The sequence below is a fragment of the Thalassophryne amazonica genome, chromosome 1 (genome assembly GCF_902500255.1).
Source record: "Thalassophryne amazonica chromosome 1, fThaAma1.1, whole genome shotgun sequence".
NCBI lineage: Eukaryota > Metazoa > Chordata > Actinopteri > Batrachoidiformes > Batrachoididae > Thalassophryne > Thalassophryne amazonica.
In genome coordinates this window covers 59,842,806-59,861,953 of record NC_047103.1, presented here as the reverse complement: position 1 = coordinate 59,861,953, position 19,148 = coordinate 59,842,806, and the positions used below count along the sequence as shown (strand labels likewise).

General features: G+C 41.6%; 2 pseudogenes; both read left to right on the top strand.

The window, feature by feature from the left end:
* LOC117503206 overlaps positions 1-10,218 on the top strand; it is a 29,087-nt pseudogene extending 18,869 nt beyond the window's left edge.
* A 3,077-nt stretch (positions 10,219-13,295) lies between these two features.
* Positions 13,296-17,870, top strand: LOC117510891 (annotated as a pseudogene).
* The last annotated feature ends 1,278 nt before the right edge of the window (positions 17,871-19,148 follow it).

The window sequence follows — 19,148 nt, the reverse complement described above, 5'->3', positions numbered from 1 at the left end:
TTCTCTATGGTGTTTTGTTCTTTGACTTTTGAAGAGCTGTTTTCCTTTAACATCACAGTACAATTATTTATTTTTTGATAACTACAATAAAAAATACAAGCATCACAGTTTGCATGAAGTTAGCCTATGGATCAGTTGAGCTGTCACGCTGAAGTGCATTAGCTGTTAATCAGCTGTGTAGCGGCTGCTCTCTCTCTCTCCTGTCTGGTCAGCTGGCGAAAACCCAGGTTCTGGCCTGAGTATCCTTTGGCTGCTGGAAGAGTGAGGCTTACTGACGAGGGGAAACCAGGGCACAATGAATCAGTAGCTATATCTGCAAAACTACATATATTGCAGTAGTTATGCCATATTTTTATGCATCAAGACACCCCCTTATAAATTAGTGTTTTGTTTTTGGATACATTAAGGGTAAAACTAAGTGTCTTAGAATTCCTCGAATTCTAAGACACTGAATTGTCCCTTGGTAAGATAAAAGTTATTCACAAAGCATCTTCGACCTCATCAGGAATAAGCGTACTTTCCTACCCAGCGTAGTAACGCAATAACACCTAAGATGAAGGTCATCACAACATTGAGATACCTGGCTACAGAAAAAATGTAAATGAATGTAAATTCTATATCATTCATACAGTTATTAATATCAAAGTAACCTATGTCAGCAGCTGTAGCCTAAATGTTAGCCTACAACACTCACCTGTTTGAGAAGAATGTCGCCTGCAATCTCTGCTCTCGCTTTGGATTGCAGCACGTACCAGCACTTGTGTGCACTAGGAGAGGGACCGACGCATTGATTTGTTGGACAGTGCACACCGAAGTCTACCTCTTGGTCTTGGGCAATATGGTGGCTTAGTGGTGAGCGTCATGGGATCAATTCCCACCTGTGGACTTTCTATGTGGAGTTTGCATGTTCTCCCCATGTTTGCGTGGGTTCTCTCCGGTTTCCTCCCACATCCAAAGACATGCAGGTTAGGTGAATTGGAAACTTTATAATTGTCCAGGTCTCCCTTGCAAAAGAGGTCCTGATCTCAATGGGACTAACCTGGTTAAATTAAATTAAACTTCCCTTGTGCCGTGATCCCAGGACCCAATTTCCTTCTTAAAACTCTTTTATTCTCCTCCGTGAGCTGTGCTAACAGGCACTGCTCATCTGTCCAGTTGGGCTTTTTAGTTCTTTTTTTTTTTATCCATTTTGATCATTGTTTTGGTTATTCTGCCAAATCAACCGCTTTTTATAATCAAGCAATCACAGGAATTGTTGACAGCTGAGTTTGTGTCATTAATATCATACCATTAATACCAAATTAATATCAAATACATTAAGTAATAAAATTACCAGCATGGAGAGTAAACATAACAACAAGCTGATCAATATAATAATCGTAATAATAATATGGACCACTACGGAAATAAGTGTTTTCACTTTCTTGTGTCATCCATGTATTTTTATGTATGTATGGACATCATTTAGCGATTTCTAGCGGCTTTTAGAACAGCCAGTAATGACTTTCCTTAAGCCCTTTCACACCGGGGCCAGTGGAGAGTTGCATATTGCGGCGTACTGACGACACTGAGTTAAGCAGCTCTACGCTGAGTTTTTACTCCCTACGCAGCAATATGCTGAGGGCTACACGAGGTGGACGCAAAAAAAATAAACCTGTTTAATTTTTTCGGCATAGAGCACTGGACACAGAAAGTATGGAGTTTTTAAGCAAGTCTACACAGCACTCCGCAAGTGTGTGTAAATCTACACAAAACTGCACTACTGTACACCAAGCCTCCACAATTCTACACGCCAGGACAAAAAATCCTTTTATCAGTACATACCTGGATTGATAGATTTTATTCATCCTGCTGGACTTTGCTGGCAGTGAAGCTTCAAAACCACGGAAGCCAAGTTTCCACGTTCAGAGGACATGTCCACCATCCACTTCTCACAGACCACTTGACAGCAGGAGGACATGTCCACCATGCACTTCTCATGGCAGGTCGCGCGCGACCGCCAGAAGCAGGTCCGCTTTGGTTTCCTTTGCTATCACCTCCTCCAGTACTCTCATGAGTGTGGCACGTTAATAAAGTCCATTAACTCCTGCTCATGAACCAATCACCAGCAGGAGGACATGTCCACCTCCACTTCTCACGGCGGATCTCCCTTGCGACCACCAGAAGCAGCTCCACTTTGCTTTGCTTTGCTTTCACCTCCTCCAGTTCTCTCATGATTGTAGCACTTTAATAAAGTCCATTAACTCCTGCTCATGGACCAATCCCCAGCAGGAAGACACGTCCACCGTCCACTTCTCAAGGCAGATCACACGCACGACCACCAGAAGCAGCTCCGCTTTTGCTTTGGCTTCACATCCTCCAGTTCTCTCATGATTGTGGCATGTTAATAAAGTCCATTAACTCCTGGAAATTATGTCTTCTGACTTTTTCCAATGTATCAAATCCATCTTCGTGTCGTCTATAGTGTCTGGACCCAAACTTTTCCCCTGTGCACTAGGTCTCTCTCTCTCTCTCTCTCTGTGTGTGTGTGTGTGTGTGTGTGTGTGTGTGTGTGTGTGTGTGTGTGTGTGTGTGTGTGTGTGTGTGTGTGTGTGTGTGTGTGTGTGTGTGTGTGTGTGTGTGTGTGTGTGTGTGTGTGTACAACATGAGTGCCATTCATGTACTTGTAATTTCTCCCGGCTCTCTATGTAATTTACTGCCCCTTTCCAAGAACCAAACCATTGTTGTCCTCATTTTGTATTTATTAAAGGTCACAATGAAAACTGTACCGGGACCCTCACAGACAGTGTCCATCTTGTGAAAGGCCCACAAAATGGGTCATACAACACTTTTTATACAATGTGGGTGTTTACAATGGGTGTGGTTTAGTCTCACATTTCTAAAATAAGGACTTACAGCAGATATTATCTAACATAACGTTTTGAGAATGGAGTGCATTTCCACACTGTCCAAAAAAAAAGTAGGCAGGAGTGGACAGCAAGAGCGACATATGTGGCAGTAAGCAACTGAAAGCAAGATTAGGAATGCAACTACACGCAATCACATAACAGCCTACACAGAGACTATGCCAAAACTGTGCAATTTTTCAGCGTACTCCATACACATCACAACGCAACTGTATGCAAGCCTGGTGTGTAAGGGGCTTCACTGAGGAGTTGGCAACATGGTTGAGTTAGAACATTAACACAGCTATACAATGAAAGTCTGTGGGGAAAGCTAAAACATCACAGGACTTATACTCACTGCTGATTGGAATAAAATATCATTACAAGTGGCTGGTAGCATGGAGAAGATCCCTACGGAGGTACACATAGGAGTGTTTGCCTCAGTTAATATAAAGTAACTTTTAAAATGACTGATTACACAAGTAGCTGCTTGGCTTAGCTTTATTCGCGTTTGTTAACGCAGCTCTCCACTAAGGCCATACAATGAAGAACGCTGTCCTGTTTGAAGCAGAAGAAATAAGTAGCTGCCTATATAATTAGTTGTTTTATGCTATTTCACCTTTTAAATCAAGTCTAACAGAATTAATGCTGTTAAATGAGTTACCAGCTCAAATATTTGACCCCAAACAGTGAAATTTAATCACAATCATCGACAGTGAAAAATGTGCCTTTGAAATCAGAAATAACAGAACCAACAAGGGTTCAAATGCTTTGTTGCACCACCTATACAGTTTGGTATTGAAATGATACCCATACGGGTAATGCTTTAAAAAGTGCATTCATGTGTTTGAGTGCAATCTGTTGACATTATTTCTATGATTTCTTTTTCTGGGTTTGATTAAAGACAGACATCAAGGATGTGTTGCGATGACAACTGGAATGTTTGCTGGGTTGTGGGATGTTGTTAGCTGCAGCAACAAAGAGAAATATATCTGCAAGAAAATTGCAGATGGTGCACAAATGACCACAATTCCTCCCACCACTGCAGCTCTGAGTTGTGCATTAGGATGGACTCCTGCTGGCAAGAGAAATGTCTGCTACAAAGTAAGAGAGCAGTCTCAGGGCTGACTCCAACCTCATTCTTTTCAGATCTGTTGTTGAATAAACTTATCTTTTAAATGAACACTCCAGCAATGCAAAATTACATAGTAATTCAGTTTAATTATTCATAATAAATCACAATTATTCATAATAAATCACAACTAATTTCTTCAACAAATAAAAGCTTTATAAAAAGGGGAAGGACCTAAAGAAAACTTGGCACGAAGCACATGATTTCTGCAAGGACATCGGTGGAGATCTAATGAGCATACACAGTCAGGAGGACCTCAGAAATGCTCAGTATGTTAATCAAATATATCACATTCTCTTCTGTTAATCAACCATTCAAGTAATCAATACCCGTGTTTGTTATTGTTCAACAGGTACCAAACATCTGTCACAGCCTGGATTGGCCTGAGCTACCTCAGTACAAATGAAGGCTTTGTCTGGACTGATGGTTCTCCTGTATGTTTTACATGATTGTTAACACTAATTCAGTGGTGGGCACGGTTAACCTAAAAGTTAGCTTCAGTAACCTTTAATCCACTAACTGAAAAGCTGAAAAGCTAACTGTGAAATGCTACAGAGATAAACTGCTAAAATATTTAGGTGAGTGATACAGATTGATAGCACTTTCTTGATTCTGTGGGTGGTGGTGTATGACCGTTTTTAGTTGTTGGAGTGATTTGTCTGGTTAATTCTACTAGTCTGGTTAATTTAACTAGTTACTTGGCCCCATACGATCAGCATCAACTTCTCAGAGGGACAAGTGGCGTTCAGCCACATGAGATTGAGCAATAACATTGGCAATTGTGACAGTAGTGAATAAGAAAGCAGTCATGCAAATTCCAGCTGTATTGTTTAAGCCTGCAGCAAACTATGTTGTTTGGTACCTGTGACTGTTGACCCAGAAGTGCCATAGGCTTTCCCAGGAATGCACACTTATAACCGCGAGATGGCTTATTGGCTCAATGTATACGATCCAACAGGAACAAACATGATTTTAGGCTTTATAATTGCTTTTGTCTGTTAAATTGTATTTTGAAGAAGCCCCAGCTAATTTCAAGTGAGCGCAATTAATTTAGTGGAAGATAACTGGTCCCCCAATGGTTTTTAAGGTTGGCTAAAAGGTAATCCACAAATGAGCAAGTTAGCTTTGCTAATTAGCTATTAGTTGATTGCAGAACGATGCCCACCGCTGCTTAAATTATCACTGTCATTTTCAATCACATCTAATTTTGCTTCTTTTTCAAAATCTATGACCTAGTTTGAGTATGAAAATTGGGGCTATGGAGAACCAAACAACCACAATAACAATGAACACTGTGCAGAATGTTTTATTATTATGGACGCCACTGGAACGACCGGCACTGTGAACATTACAATGATTGGATTTGCCAGATACGGAAAGGTAACATCAACTATCCTCATGATGAGTTTGTGTTTGTAAGGCAACATAGTCATAATGTGTAGTCGCAGTATGGAAAATGAAATTTGTTCTATGCACGCTCCCTCATGGTACTGTATGCTTTCAGTGTGACTCCCAAACCGGATCCTGTCTTAGTTGCACCAGGTAATTATTGCCGCTTCACGTGTCCATGTTGTTTTTATTTTACCAAACCTGGAATCTTAGCCCTTTTTTCATGAATCAAACTGACTGTAGCTGAGGAACAAATCAGGCATTTTCTCTTCATAGTGTATAACACTACAGAAGACGGCTGGATTATATACAATGACACGCAGTATTTCATCAACAATGACAAAGTCCCCATGGAAACTGCGAGAGCATTCTGCAAAAAGAACTTCGGTGAACTTGCTGTAATCACAGGGGAGAGTGAGAGGAAATTCCTTTGGAAACTGGTATGAATTAAAACAGGAATTTTAAAACAATAAATATGAGTCCCAAATGTTGGTCTGTAAATGTAGTTGCCAGCTGTGTTTTAAATAAGTGTTAGTCCGCAAAAGAAAAAATGTGAAATTTCTAAATGTTATAAAAAAAGAAAAAAGACAACTTATTTGATTCATAAAAGTTGTATATTAAAGCAGCAACTTTATCAAATTCGGGTAAACTGACTAACCAATGATTGGTAAATAAACATGAGATATGTAAACATGAGAGTTCGTCCAAAATAATAAGTTTTTCAGATAAAGGGATAATCATTTTTGTATATCACTCCAAAAAAAAAAAAAAAAAAAAAAAAATGATGTTTAGAAACTATTCTTTTATGCTTAAGATATTTGCACAGTATTTGAGGTTTCTGTGTCCTCATCTGCTGGTTTGGCAAAGCAGTAAACATGCTACTGTGACTCAGTGTAACTTTGTCTCTTACTGTGTTTCAACAGATAGCTAAAGCATCTGAAGGACAGTACTACATTGGCATGACAGTGAATTTGGATAAATCATTTAGGTAACTGCAATGTCACTGTGTAGGCACAAGTCTGATATCTGATGCTATTTGTCGTCTTCTCTTTCTTTCTTTGCTTTGTTTCTTGTTTTTTTCTGTTATAGTATATCTCTTCTTCTGTGTTGTCTTCTGTTATAGTGTGCCATTATTGTCTTTTGCAGTATCTTTTAAGAATTAACCGCCACGTTGAAAATGAACTGATTTTTTTTTTTTTTTTTTGGTAAAATTATTATTGCTTGAAAATACAAACACCTTAAAGACACCTTGAATTTTATGGGCCAGCATTGTTAGTAATTACTAAGCTGATGCAGTTGTCATGTTTAGGTCCAACACCTGGGTTCTTGGACTAACACTAGTTACCATGTGCTTATGTGGGCATGTCGGTTTAAAATGAGGTGTGGTTGGGTGCAGAGCAAGCACTTTCTTATCCTCCGCCACCAGAAATCATTTACATGTTGGAGCACCAAAAACTTGAGCTAGACTCCGGTGCTGCCTAGCACTCGGCCAAAGGCACAGTTAGGTGCACATTACATAAGCACCTTTCAACACACATACACTCTGCCTGCACATATCATCACCAGTCACCTGCAAGGATGTATGGTATATTATGACCACTGGGGGCATGTAAGACCAACAGGCCAATTTTGGGCTTGGGCAGTGTCATGGGTAGTATCTTTTGAGCTTATCTAGGTTTGATTCCCAGTAGCTATGCCCTTGTGGGCTTAGTGAGGGTTGCACTGTGTGCCTGCATCCTTGTAACACATCAGGCCCCTCAAGGGTGGTGCAGAGCAGCTAAAGTTGGTGGTTGAACTGAGATATGCAGTGCAAATGCATCTTGTACTGCAAGATGTATTTGAAGATGGATAGTCATGGCATATTATGACCACTGTACAGAGAAAAAAAAACCTGGAGGAGGGAGGAAAAACTCTTTTTATGAGGCAACACTCCCCCGCACTCTCTTTCTCTCTCTCTGAGAAGGGCGACATGATATGTGTAACATACACGATGAATCTGAATTGAAGACATCCATGAGTGTAAAACACTGATGGCAAAAACACCTTGCAGATGGCCTGCTTCACCTCAGTGTGCTTTGGTGGCTGATGAGCAATCTTATTGGATGATGCCAGTCCTTTCATGCACCAGAAATCCTTTCAGTTGCATCTGCCTCCCCTTTACCAGAGCACTGTGTGTACGGCTCACTCCACAGTAAACGGAATAGGTGCTACAAAATGGCCATGGATTTCCCACCTCATAAAAAGAAAAGTGCATTTAGACATGTCCCTAATGGATTTGTGCTGTTTATAGTTCCCACCATCAAAATAAGACCCTTCATATTCAACAAAAGTAACCCCAAATTATTTTAATTTCTTGTCCATGTTTTTTCTTTTTGTAGCATATTTCTACTGACTGAATTCATGCCTCTACTCATCAGTGTTGTCTTTATATTTTGATAGATCTGAAGTTGATTAATTGTTTCTAATTCTTTTCTTCAGTTGGATTGATGATACCCCTGTAACTTACACTGCATGGGAACAAAATGAGCCCAACTTTGCTAACAATGATGAAAACTGTGTGACTATATACAAGAGCATGGGTACGTTAAAAAAAAAGGATGCCTTATTAGTTGTTATAAACCACTTCCATGATTTTGATTAACATTGCTTTTGGGATGCATGGAAACTCTGCACATAGGGTACTGGAATGATATCAACTGTGGTGTGGAGCTTCCTTCCATTTGCAAAAGAAGTAGTACTTTTATAAACACAACAATGGCCCCCACAACTGCCCCCCAAGGAGGATGTGCCCCTGAATGGCTCTATTTCCGTGGAAAGGTAAAATTGTGGAACCGTGTTTAATACACTTCCTCTAACATTACTCTCATCCCAAGTCCATAATGACAACTTGCTGTCATTGTGGCTGTACAAGGAAAGACACCTTCTATCTGTTGGGTGGGTAGTAAAAATTGTTAGGAATGTTCACATTCCACATTACACAAATACATGAGAAAGCTTTGTAAAGGTGAGCAGCACTGTAAAAACAAACAAACAAGCAAACAGGAGTTACACTGCCCTCCAAAAGTATTAGAACACTTGATATTTCAAACATTTTAATTTGTTTATGACATTTTAAATGCAAAAAATGCAAAAACTAAAATGTCCAAAATGATCTTCCTTAAAGTCAAACTCTGAAGTCAAGAGACCTCTGGAGTAGGTTTTCTTCCAGGACGAAACCTTCAATCCTGACTAGTCTCCCAGTTCCTGCCGCTGAAAAACATTCCCACAGCATGATGCTGCCACTACCATGCTTCACTGAAGGATGGAGCCTGCTTTCTTCCAAACATGATGCCTGGCCTTCACACCAAAGAATTCAATCTTTGTCTTATCAGACCAAAGAATTTTGTTTGTCATGGTCTGATGGTCCTTCAGGTGCCTTTTAAGGAGTGTCTTCCGTCTGGCCACTCAACCATACAGGCCTGATTGGTGGATTGCTGCAGAGATGGTTGCCCTTCTGGAAGGTTTTCCTCTCACCTCACAAGAATTCTGAGCTCTGACCATTGGGTTCTTGGTCACCTCCCTGACTAAGACCCTTCTACCCCGACTCTAGGAAGAGTCCTGGTGGATCCAAACGTCTTCTGTTTCAGAATAATAGAGACCACTGTGCTCCCTGTGACGTTCAAAGCAGCAGAAATGTTTCTGTATCCTTCTCCAGATTTGTGCCTTGAGACAGTCCTGTCTCAGAGGTCTACAGACAATTCCTTTGACTTCATGCTTGGTTTGTGCTCTGACATGTACTGTCAACTGTGGGACCTAGACAGGATGCACCTGAGCTCAGTTTTGAGCTTCATGACAAAGGCTGTGGATACATATGCACATGCAATTTATTAGTTGTTTAAAAAAAAAAAAAAAAATATATGTAGTGTTCAGAATAATAATAGTGCTATGTGACTAAAAAGATTAATCCAGGTTTTGAGTATATTTCTTATTGACACAGACACAAGCTTCATATCAGCTATTCCAGGTCTCTGGAGAACATTTATGGGTGACACCACGCAGACACAGACTTTGTCTAGTATGTACACAGTCTACGCATCCAGTATCATCTGAATATTACATCATGAGTGCCCAGATCACCCAGAATCCACCCCCCCCCCCCACCCACCCTGAGACACATGGCATGTATATATGTAATGTATAAAGAATCAGTAAGCACCACTGTACCAACATCTTCAGTTGTCTTGAAAATTGATTAAAGTTACTAAAAAACGTATCTGATCATGCACTATGTCAGGATGAGATATGATTATCAGATATTCTCTGACTGTAAATATTTTTGAAATGGGCACCTTTTCTGGCATCTCCCATATAAATGATTGCAAACCTTTTGTTTTCATATAGTGTTACAAATTTATTGTGGGGAAAGACAACAAGAATTGGCAGCTGGCCAGGCAACACTGCAAAGACCAGGGTGCAAATTTGGTCTCTATTGTTAGTGAAAGAGAGCAAGGTGAGTGATGTGAACAATATTAAATAGTGAAGACTGTTTTAAAATGATTTCTTGATAACATGAAACTTAATATTGACAGATTTGTTGTTGTTCCATTTCTAGCCTTCCTAACAACACAGATGCTGCAGTTCAATGAAGATGTGTGGATCGGCATGAACGATGTTAACTGGGAGATGCACTTTGTATGGACAGACGGGAAAGGGATTTCTTACACCAACTGGGCCAAAGGGCACCCAACATCAGTGCCTGATGGACGTTATTCATTCATGGATGAGGTAACTATCTGGCATAAGTCAAACCTGCCAGACTGTCCTGTCAGTTAACCAGTTCCTTTGTGGGTTTACACTAGTAAAACAGAATAAATCAAGAATAAAACTTGATGTGCTTATTTCATTGACTTGATAATAGTAATAATAGATTATTAGAAGTCTGCAAAAGGACCTGGGAGGAGAAGGCCACCAAACAGACAGAATGGCATGACTTTACCCAACAGACTCATCTTTGGTAAATTTGATCTTGCTTGGGTAGTTCCAGAACCCAGCTACATATGTGTGCCAGGTTTCATGTAAATCAGAGTGAAAATCATGATTTTGGACCTTTGACCACAAATGACCCTAACCCCAAGGAATGATTTTTGGCCAATCTGACCTTGCCTTACTCAACATTGGCGTGAAAAATCACAATTTTTGAGGTTTAACCCAATAACCTTCACCTTTGCCAAAACAAACCCTTTAAGTGCAATTCTGGAGATGACTCATTCACATATCAAGTTTGATAGAAATTAGCCAAAGGACCTATGATGATCAGGGAACAAACAGAAAGGTAGTAGAGAAGCTTGAATCCTCGACTGGACTGGTTGCTTGACGCGAGGACGTTTCGCTTCAAATCGCAGAAGCTTCCTCAGCTAAAATTCTTGCTCTGGTGGTCTGACTTCTGTCTTGACTCTTGTAGAGAAGAATAATCAAGAAGTCACAAAAGCTGGAGTTTTAAACCTAACCAGACCCCTCCTACCGAGAGGCAGACTGCTATAGGCTAGTGACTAAACAATAGCTCTAATTAGCACGTATTGTGCTCTAGTTAGCACCCTCCTAATGACAGGGCAGCTGTCCCTCCTAATGATGGAATGGACCCTCTCATGATGGCTCCCTTGATGACTCTGCTGATGACGTGAATGACTCATTACCATGAACAAAAGACTGAAACTGCTTTGACCTGAGTACCCCATATTTTAAAATATTAGCCACAGAGAAGAAATGGTTTGAGAGAGGGGTCAAGGAGGCATTCTTTGTGAAACGTTTGAAACCCAGCCTTAACCGGGGAGGGAGTCTGAGACACGCTTTATCCCCTGTTTACAATGGGGTACTCAGGTCAAAGCAGTTTCAGTCTTTTGTTCATGGTAATGAGTCATTCACGTCATCAGCAGAGTCGGCAAGGGAGCCATCACGAGAGGGTCCATCCCATCATTAGGAGGGACAGCTGCCCTGTCATTAGGAGGGTGCTAACTAGAGAACAATAGGTGCTAATTAGAGCTATTGTTTAGTCACTACCCTATAGCAATCTGCCTCTCGGTAGGGGGGGTCTGGTTAGGTTTAAAACTCCAGCTTTTGTGACTTCTTGATTATTCTTCTCTACAAGAGTCAAGACAGAAGTCAGACCACCAGAGCAAGAATTTTAGCTGAGGAAGCTTCTGTTTTGAAGCGAAACGTCCTCGCGTCAAGCAACCAAGTCCAGTCGAAGATTCAAGCTTCTCTACTATGGAAACCACCTGGACAACTTAGAGCCTACACAAAAACAAACAGAAAGGTAAACTCAAATTTTTACTTTTGACCAAATTATGTTGACCTTTGCTAAAACAAACCCCTTAAGGGTAATTCTGGGGTCATCCTACATTCACACAGCAAGTTTAGTGGAAATTGATCCAACCATTTTGGAGACGTAGTGGGACAAACACACAAACAAAAAATGTTTCTGAGATTATGTATGATGTTGAAATATTTTTCAAAATGACAATATGAAGAGTATTAATGTTGTTTTTTTTCCACCTGTTTAGACATTTACGGTGTGATTATGGTGGGCAGCTCCTCTAAACTAAAAGGAGTCTGGAAGGTTGAACGCGGTTCACCTTTCGCGGCCTTGCAGTTTCGCAGATTTTTTTTTGTGCAATTTTGCGTGCTTCATTTTTTTTTTACAGCGTATTGTGTTCTGCATCCTTATCAGGCAGGCCGGTCGCGGCACCGGTTGGCATCACCACGATTGCTCTCACTGCCTCCGATGTACTTACTGAGTCTGCGGGCTCAGTAAGCACAGCAGGGCCACTCACCCCCCCCCCTGTCCGCTGTGCGGAGCTGCGCCAACTCTAGCAACAGGTCCAGAGACTACGCTCGCTGTTTTGATGCAGAGCGCTCCAACAGCCCGCAAGGATAGACTTCTTGCGGAAAAATCCACAGCGCCCGCTGCATGGTCTTGGTAACCGCAGCCGCAAAGCTCCGTGGCCATGACTTGGATTCTTTGCGGGTCCCGCATCCGTACCCCCGGAGGTAGTGAGCGAAGGGAGAGCACACGCATTGTGTTCTGCGTGTGTCTGTTTATAATCTTCTCGCCCAGAAGAAAAAGAGAGTGTTTACACAGGAGAGAAAAGTGAGAAAATGTTAATGCCTGTTTGAGAAAAGTGTATAAAGTGTGTAGTGAGGGGTTTTACAGTCTTAAAACATCTATAATAATTGTAAAAACATAACGCTGACTACTTCGCGGATTTCACCTATTGCAGGTTATTTTTAGAACGTAACTCCCGCGATAAACGAGGGACCACTGTAATGTGCCTGCTGAGATAAAATCTGATTCTCTGGAGATATTCAAATCCAGATTAAAGACTCATCTGCTCTCGCTTTAATATGAGTAAGATAGTAGTGTTGTACTGATTTACTTTTCTCCTCCATCCTAATTTTACCAATAATGGAGCAGGTCTCAATCTCATCATATCTAAATTCTGGTACTGTTAGTGACGTAAAGGGCTAGCTGCCGGCGGCCACATTAGTACATTCTTCAAGATTTGACAAATGGAGATTTCAATTTCAAAAACATACGCTACCATTTCACTGCTAGACATGCTCTTGATGGTCTTGGGGTCATAGTTTGTTTGTATCCTGTTTAATATCTAAACAGAGTAAATGTGCAGCCACACCATCATCACAGCAACACAATGCTGAGTGCAGTGTAAGCAATTGGTCGAGCAGCGAGCCAGGCCTGTGGTGTGTGGAAAATGCTAGTGGAGACATGCACTGGTCCCAGGTCTGGTTCTAGCCCTCCATGGGACAGGGCTGATCCCACTTCGACAACAGCGCACGATCTTCTTTACTGCCTTTTTTGTTTTCTTTGATTGCCCTCGTGCAGGGACCACCACATCATGGGCTCGGGAAGGATGTTCAAGTTCGCCGTTTGTGAGTTACTGCAGTTCACAGGCCTTTGTGTGCCGCTCTTTATCATTATGCAGAGGTTTGCTGTCATTGTAGTAAAGGTCAAAGCCTCAGAGCAGCCCCCGGTGACAGCACCACTGTTTACTGGTTGATTGTTGCCTCCTCAATTGCCTATGTTACCTCTACTGCCCTGCTGGTCTGGCTACCCCTGAAGTACATGGTCTTCATGAAGAAGAAGTTTCTCATTGGAAAAAAGAAGTGGTGAGTTCCTGAAATCGGGCACCTGGGAACTCGGTGCAGCTGAATGAGTGTAACCAGATGGGCTGGGTTTGGACAGGCTTGTAGCTGATTTAGATGTCTCTTTTTGCTGGTTTAGCATGTTCTGAATCTGCAACTGTCACCATTTTCCTTCCTTCATTTTTGTTTCTGTCACTTCCTTTCTGTCAGGAGGCCTGTTGCCCTTGTATATGTGATCCTCTCCACATTACCCTGCTTTGCCTTTCTCATCGCCAGCTCAGAGGTACAACATTAAACATTTTCACCCATTTAGTTTATGTGGTCTTTTTTTTTTTACATGTATTTTAGATGACTGAATGCAAATAACACAACAAATTCACATTTAGCACATTTTTCTTAGATGAGCAGGATTACAGTGTTCATTTACTCTGTATGTGGAATTGAGGTGATAATTGGAGATTCCTCCCCTGAGAACCAAAAGGTTGCTCAGAAGTGTTTTAGAAAAGGAGCTCCTGATAAGCAGCTTGGTGTCTTTTCCTGTTTCTGTGGCTCTTGTCAAATCATCTGCCCCCCAAAGCATATTTTCACTTCCCTCCTGGCACATGTCCAGCTCCCATTTGCTGTTTTATGTGGCATTTTGTAAAGTCCAAGCTGACCTTTTGGTCTCTTCTTATCTGGTGTCTTTTGCATAAGATCCATACATTCAGCAAAAGATGACCTGCTGGTCTTTTGTTCTGTGTCCTGTTGGTATGAAGTCCTGACTCCAGCAAATACCAGAGCTGGAAGTACTTGTCCAGGTCAGAAATGTTCAGATTGATGTACATGCTTTGTAAAAAGTCCATTAATGTCAGTGTTGATAGGGGTTGGGTTATTGATGAATGTGAAAGGTTTTACTAAGTAGCAGTTACATGCAGCAGTAATCCATCCATCCATTGTTGTGGAGCCTATCCTAATAATAATAATAAAATTGAATCGATTAGAATCGACAAAAGTTTAATTGCCATTTGCGCAAGTGCATTTAATTACAAGCACACTGGAATTCTTGTGCGTTTTTCTGAGACACAAAGATTCTTAAAAATAACAAGGCAAAATGTATAAAACACAATTATGGAAATAAAAGAGAAAAATACAAAGGTAGAACAAAAACAAAATAAAATACATTATAAACGTGTGTGCCTGTTTAGTTAATAATTTTATGATTGTTTGCACAGGTTCAGATAAATAACAACCTAAAACACGACACGTTCCAGGAGCTCCCAGTGTCACTAGTCCTCTTCTCTCTAATCTGTATTGATGTCGTGGAAAGAATACGCCACTGCAGACTAACTGGACAGGGTGAGCAACACAACACATTACACAAACCACCCACTCATACAGGCAGGGATGTGCATGAAGGGCTAAGACAGTGCACGTTTTCTTTGTTACTGACCACCTCAGCACCTCAGTAATTCCACCTGCTGAGACATTCTGTCACAAGACAAACCAGCACCATCTTGGCCTTCATGGCAAGAGTGTTGCACACCCCTGCTCCAGAGCCTGTGTTCACACAGCTAAACTGTGGAATACCAACAAAAACCAAAACTAATATTTGTGGATTAACACTTCCAACCAATATTTCTTCAGAATAATATTGAGAAGTATACTGATTGCTGTATTTTATTTTATTTTTTTTATTTTTGGTGGTCTGTTCCCAGAGTTACAAAATGCTTATGCAGCAGACAAAATCAACAGAGCATTTCTTCACTGCAGTGATTACTCATCAAACAATGCAGAAGTGGCACAACTTAGATTTTTTTTTTTAAAAAGGATTTGTACCAAATCATGATTATAAGCATGCATTTAGAATAACATTATCTATCTATCTATCTATCTATCTATCTATCTATCTATCTATCTATCTAATCTATCTATCTATCTATCTATCTATCTATCTATCTATCTATCTATCTATCTACCTATCTAGCTAGCTCCCTACTAGCTAGCTACCCACCCACCCACATTTCCAAGTCACTGAATATGTCTTGGACTTTATTTACATCAGTTTGAAGAAATACAAACAGTATGCCACTCTATGGTAAATCTGTGTGGAGTAGACAGTTCAAAACTAAGTGACTGTGCAAGAAGGAGAAGAGTGAGGAAAGCCACCAAGACACCCAGACAACCCAGAAGTAGATCCAGGCTTCTGTGGCTGTGACTGGAGAAATTGTGCATAGTGCATATTTAGCATTTTTATCCCCAGTTATACAGCTTCATGATGAAGTTGTACAGAGGAGGGTTTTCTTTCAGCAAAACATTAAATCTCGGCTTGTATGTCAGATGTACCTTCTGGCAAATTGTAGCTGAGCTTTCAGGTCTTCTTTTTAATAAAACCCTCCTCTATGCCAAGCAAGCCACTGTATCCATCCATCCATCCATCCATCCATCCATCCATCCATCCATCCATCCATCCATCCATCCATCCATCCATCCATCCATCCATCCATCCATCCAGGGTGCCTGAAAATGGCAGCAAGCTCTGAATTTGCAATGAACTATATATGGTGTTCCTAAGATTAGAACCACAGCTCCAATCAGATTGAAATTTTTGTCCTGGCATACTGTATTTATGCCCTTGGTTCCACTCAGCCGCCACTCGATTGCCAAAGTGCATGCTTGGATAGTTCAACAATTACAGTATAATACTAGCCATCAAGTAATTTTAAGGAGACACTACGAATAAGTAATTCCCCCGCTCAGCTTTGAGTAAACGTCTTGCTTTGAATAAACGCCTTCACGTTGTTCAAGTTGTGTCAAAAGTTTGTATGCCTGGTTGGAGGTGATGGTCTAGTGGTTAAAGCGTTGGGCTTGAGACCAGAAGATCCACGGTTCAAATCACAGCCTGACTGAAAAATCACTAAGGGCCCTTGGGCAAGGTCTTTAATCCTCTATTGCTCCAGGAGTGTAGTGGGCATCTTGTATGGTAGCACCCTGACATCGGAGTGAATGTGAGGCATTGATGTGTAAAGCGCTTTGAGTGTCTAATGCAGATGGAAAAGTGCTATATAAATGCAGTCCATTTACCATTTGTAGTAAAACATTGTCTTTGAGCCACAGAATGGCTTTGCATTAACTGACCCGATGATCAAATTACTATGCAGGTCACATCATGGTTGCTATAGTCATTATTGTCCCCACTGGGACTATCCATATGATAAGTTTGGCTTGTTACCTACCAAAAACTTTGGAGATATAGCAGCAAATGTGCAAACTGGTGATTGGATGAATGTACAGTGCTCTCAGCTGTATCTGCCACTGGCACTTCCTTCAAGTTGGCAGAGATAATAATAATAACTGTGGTCAAAGAGTGTCATCAAAGAAAAAGCACCTGCACAGCTATAAATTTTGTTTCCTTTTCTTTCTTTAGCAAATGAGATGGCAAGAGATGCAGACATCCCTTCTAGTCTCCTCACACACGTGGAGCAGGTGACACAAGTGACGCCCATCACACTAGCGGCTCCTAGGCCAGCTACACCTGGGCCAGCTGGGCCGGTGCTATTCCACGAGCAGCAGGTCAGATCAACGACAGGAACCACAATGGAGTAGGGGCACGCCTAGAGAGTAACGGAATGGTGCCAGGAATACCACGTAACCATGGGAGACCTTTTAACATCTCAGAGTTGAATTCACACTCAGGAAGCGGTGCAGCGTACCACATACCTCCATATGCTTACACCGGCCCGTTACGTTTCCTGTGTGCCAGTGATGCCCGAGCAGACGTGTTTGTGGACAGCTTCCTGTTCTGGATGGACACAGTGGAGATGGTGAGGGTGGCAGAACACCCACGAGTCTACTACTCAGGCTGGGTGTTTCCCATTTATATCTTCAGCTACTTGTCCTGTTTGCGTGTGGTGGTCATGCCCCACAGCCCATTGCTTTCCTCACTTGGTGTGGCCCTGCAAGACTTGCCCTTCTTCTTCGTGCGTGTTGGACTCATTGCCTTCTTTGGCCTCGTCACACCCATCCTGTATTTGATGAAGAACCTGTTGGTGTGCCTGGCCTTTGTCTACTTCAACTTCATGACCAAACTGAGGTTGTTCAACACAGAAAGGATGTACTTTTGAGAGTGACACTCAGGGCAAAGACTACGCTGCAAATGTACAACAGAATATCTAAGAGCACAGCTGGTTTCGGTGATGTAGAAATGGATTTGTGCATGTGCCACAAAGGGAGGTGGTTTCACAGGTCACAAGGGAGGAAGTGTTTTCCCATCACTGAAGTTGACTATCAAACACAAGATTTGTGCCTTTGATTATTGCATTCATGTTTCAAAATTTCCTTTTTTAATACACAAGTCCTTTCAGCCTGCACAAGCACATTTGTCAAGAATGTAATGTAATGTCACATCCTAAGAATTTAGACCTTCTTTATCTACCTACAACCCCAAATCAGACAAAGTGGGGATGGTATGAACCCCCCCACAAAAAAGAAAACAACCCAAGGTGAGTCTTACATTTACTTTTACTTCCATTTCATTGCAGATAGCATGAACCCAAGATAATTCATGTTTTGTCTGGTAAACTTTTCATTTGTTATATCGCATCTCCAACTGGCCGCGCGCGCGTCTTCTGGATGATGTGCCGCAGGACACCGCATTATGGAACAGAGCTCACGTGGTTGACGTGACAGTGAGATCGCCTGCTGTTGTTCTGATCTGACAGTCCCGCTTCAACCTGGGAGCAGCCTGTCCATGTGCACGCTGTGTGTGCTCACTGCAGCACGTCGCCACAGTGATATATGTTTTTATTTATGTCCACGTGATAACAGCAAACAGACACATGCGTCACAGTGGGCAGTTATTTGTCCATGCCCGTCCAAACACAGTAAGTGGTGTCCAGCTGGACTGTCCAGATCCACAGATTTCGACAGCCACTTCAGTGGAGGGCACACCTCCTTCATCTCAGCGCACACACCAAAGCTACACTCGTGTGGGACTTAGACAAATTTCTCTGTGAGTCGAAGGTGATTGTCTGCAGTCTGTTATCGTGCAAGAATGTGAGCAGTGTTAGATGTTCGTGAGTGTCACCGGGAATTTCTCCGGCACCTGCACGAGAGGGTGTGATGGGTTTGCACGGCACACACTTTGTCGTTCAGGCGCATGTGTGCGCAAATAGTTGTAGCAACAGGTGCACAAGGCATTTGAGGCGGGGACGACATTACATGGTTTGCACATGATTCCTGTGTCATGCGCACTAAGTGTGCACTTCATCCAACTTCACACTTAAATGTCCTACCCTTTTTGGGAATTGTGTTGGAGGGCCTGATGGCAGGAATGGGTACTCAAAAAATAAATGAAGTTGACCGGGTAATGAAATATCTTGGGTTCAAACTGTCTACAACGAAACAGAAATGAAAGCACATGTCAGAATCACTGCTGCTTATTTACATTTTCCATACTGTACCCAACTTTTTCTGATTTGGCATTGTACATAAAGTGCAGTGAATATATGTTAAGAAAAACAATAAAAATCAGTGTTGTGTTAGACTTTTTATTTTCAAAACAGGATAATAAAGTGTGAGTTTGTACCACAGATACATATATGGCAATAATAATAAAAAAACAAGGG